This window comes from Manacus vitellinus, unplaced genomic scaffold, assembly GCF_001715985.3.
Source record: "Manacus vitellinus isolate BGI_N305 unplaced genomic scaffold, ASM171598v3 scaffold_102_pilon, whole genome shotgun sequence".
Classification (NCBI taxonomy): Eukaryota; Metazoa; Chordata; class Aves; order Passeriformes; family Pipridae; genus Manacus; species Manacus vitellinus.
In genome coordinates, this window is record NW_021938808.1 from 296,162 (window position 1) to 299,391 (window position 3,230).

A 3,230-nucleotide genomic window follows, 5' to 3' on the forward strand; every position below is an offset into this window, starting at 1 on the left:
CTGCTCTCCGGCCCTTCCCCGCTCACTTGTTTATTTTCCCAGAGAAAAGCGCTGCTGCTGCCTGCCTTTCCCAGAAAGTTGTCACCCTCAGAGGGGAGAGAAGGGAATCTGGGAGGTACCGGTGGGTTCAACAAGGTTTGGAGGGTCCGTGGGCAAAGTGCAGCTTCTCTGATTATTTTTCTGTAGCACTTGGAGAGAGGCTGGAGACACAGCAGTGGTCATCCAGTGTCTCCGTAGGGTAGGAACGAACTACACAAACACGAGGACACTCGTTCGTATTATTAGGGGAAAAAAAAAACAACAAACAAACAAACCGAAACCCAAGAGGAAAAAAAATAAAATAAAATAAAAATTTAAAAAAGCCCTGGGTGGAAAAAAACCCAAAACACAACCAACAACAAACCCAAAACCAATCCCTCAAACAAACCAACCAACCAACCAACCCCGGTCTCTGCACAGGCCGAAAGGGGGGAAAAAAAAAACCAACTGCACACATTTCTTTGGCAAAAGCAGGTGGAAAAGGAGTAAAATGCGAAGGTGGGAACAACCTGAGGAGCACGGACAGAGCAGAGCTGGCCGAGATGCAGAGGCGTGGGCCGGGTTTGGGGCCGCCCGAGAGCAGCACAAACCACCCCGAAGCACCTCCAGCAAACGAACCAGAAGAACCTTTTCCCCCCAAACTTTGGCTGAAGCGCCCGCGGCCCCCGGCGAAGGCAGGATGGAGTTTGCTTTGGCGACGATAATGAATCTTTACAGATTTATTTTTCTCTCTCTCTCTATTTCTCCCGCTCGCCCAAAGTTTTGCTGGCGGGCCTGGGAGCCGGGATGGGAACAACGCGATTGCGGCTCGCGGGAGGACGAGAATTCGGACCTTGTGAAAAGCGAGAAATAAAGCTCCGACAGAGAGCCAGCCCCTCTTTCCTCCCCGCTCAGCCTCCAGCCATATCCAAACCCTTTTAAAACAGTTTAAGCAGATAATATTTCAGAAGGACTTACTTTCAGGACTCCAGTCTATTGGCTCCCTGGACTGAAAACTGGACCCGCAAAACATGTTCCCTGCAATTGCAACGTTTATCTCATCTGGAAAAGTGCTCACCCATTGCTGCCCCTTACAAGCCAAACCAAGCAGTTAAAGTGTCACTTAACATTCTAGAGAATGTGAAATATATTGTACATTGTCAACTCCCCAAAACCATAAAACTAACTTTATGGACCTCACGTGACTTTTGAGAGCCAGTGAGGGGTATCTGTCTGAGGTCTGGGCGATTTTTACGATCTAACTTCTAGATAAAACCCTATCCATTTGACATCTAAATGTCATACCCACTTTTGGTATAGTTTGCTATTGGTAAAAAAAAAAAAAAAAAAAAAAAAAAAAAAGGAGAGAGAGAGGAAAGAAAGGAAAAAAAAAAATACCAAAGGAAGGCGAGCAAATGGTTTGGGATCTGACAGTCCACTTCACATCCCTCTCAAAATCACTTAAGAAGTACCTAAACAGTGGGAGATTAAGTTTGGTAAGTTTTAAGCTCCAACTTTACTTGCTACGAACAGAGAGAGCCTGAGCCGTGTGGTAGAGATGTCAGTGGCGTTTTGCCAAATCGAGCGACTTTAAAGCGAAGTATCTCGCGCCTTGTTGGATTCCCTGGGTAGCGAAACGGCAACATTTGCCGTCTCTGCTGATGTTAAATTGTCTGCAGCCGAAGTGCCTCGTTGTAGCGCCAGGAGTTACAGAGCTGCGAGCTCTTCTTTGCGCGTTAAGCCAGAGCCTAGAGAGGTAAAAGCCCAATAAAGCGAGGACGAGGAGCAGCGGAGAGCTGAGCTCAGCCCCGAGATGTGCGATTGCCGGGCGCGTTCCGTGTCTCGAACCCCGCTCTCCCCTCCGCGGTTCTCTCGAGCGCAGTTTGGCGTGGCCGTGGCTGTGGCTGTGGTGCCTGTTTTCTGTCCGACAGTTCCTCGGGACGCGCGGAAATCGGCCGGGGAAGGGTTTGAGCGCGACTCGAAGGACTCGAGAGCGGTTCTGGCGGTGCGGGGTGTCGGGGAGGGGGTGAGGGGGACGCTTGTGTTGTTTTGGGGCAGCGCGAAGCCTCGTGTTTTATCCCCTCGCGCGGTGCCAGAAAGGTGGTTTGGCTGCGGATATTCGGGGGGTTCGGAGCTGCCAGGGGTGCCCAGGAGAGGCTGCAGCTCCGCCGAGCGCTCCCCGCCCCGTGCCAGGCGTCTCCCCGGCTTTAATCCCCGGGCTTGGGGGATAAAGTGCGAGCGGGAGCCTTTGTGAGTAGGAGAAACGTTTATTTGACTTCGAGTAAAGCTACAAACAAATACAAAAAGCTTATTGGCAAAGTACTAACAGGCAGCTAGACATGACAGATGCCATTTTTACACATAACATTGCATTCACTCTGCCCACTACAACCCGGCTATTAGTCACATCAGAAATATTTCTAGTATTTACAAACATCAGAGCACTCCATTGTTGGTCCGATTTTATACATTTTTTGTTTTTCTCCTTTTAATAGTGAAGTTTAGCCACGTCTAAGAGTACGTCTCGGAATTAGCCTGGGATTAGAAATCCTGGCCTGAAGTTTGGACTAAAACACAGACTGGACAATTTTAAGACAGAAAGATACAAGAGTTGCTTCTTTTTTTTTTTTTTTTTTTTTTTTTTCCCCCCATTTTTTACATTTTTGTTTGGTTTTTTTAGGCTTTTTTTTTTTTCTGCGACTGTAGTGCAGGAACCCCCGATTTTAGCTTAGGCAGAGAAGAACTCACCCAAAAGCAGTAAACTCAGAAAAGAGGGGGGAAAAAAAATCCCAACAAATAAACAAACAACCGTATCTGTTCTCAATTTATAAATAAGTTATAACATTTAAAGGGCTCACAGAACACATGCTGGCTTTCCAGAAAGCATCAAGAGAGCACGGACACATAACATTTATAAGAACAACAAGAGCATGAGGAGCATCTGGAAATAAAATTTAATTAAGGAAAAAAAAAAAAAAGATTTTTTTTTAAAAAACCAAAACCCCCAAAAACGGAACAAGACATGAACTCAGTCCTGGGACAACGGTACCATACGAGTCGTTTTAGAATATCAACAACATGCCGAAAAGAAGGTGCCTCACTGTACAGTACTCGGGAACTAAGATCTGCGGCGCTTTATTTATTTATTTTCGTGATTTCTTTTCTCGCCTCCTCTTCTTTCTCCTCGAGAATTCCTCCTCGAGAATTTATGG

General features: G+C 46.8%; 1 protein-coding gene and 1 long non-coding RNA gene across 2 annotated transcripts in view; one reads left to right on the forward strand and one right to left on the reverse strand.

Annotated features, from left to right (window-relative positions):
* HOXB4 (homeobox B4) overlaps positions 1-1,074 on the reverse strand; it is a 15,129-nt gene extending 14,055 nt beyond the window's left edge. Inside the window, exon 1 of the mRNA XM_029963448.1 lies at positions 997-1,074. The gene's annotated coding sequence lies outside the window, so the exon portion shown is untranslated. The remainder of the gene's footprint in view (positions 1-996) is intronic.
* LOC115307827 overlaps positions 1-3,230 on the forward strand; it is a 24,673-nt gene that overhangs the window by 12,252 nt on the left and 9,191 nt on the right. The window lies entirely within an intron of this gene.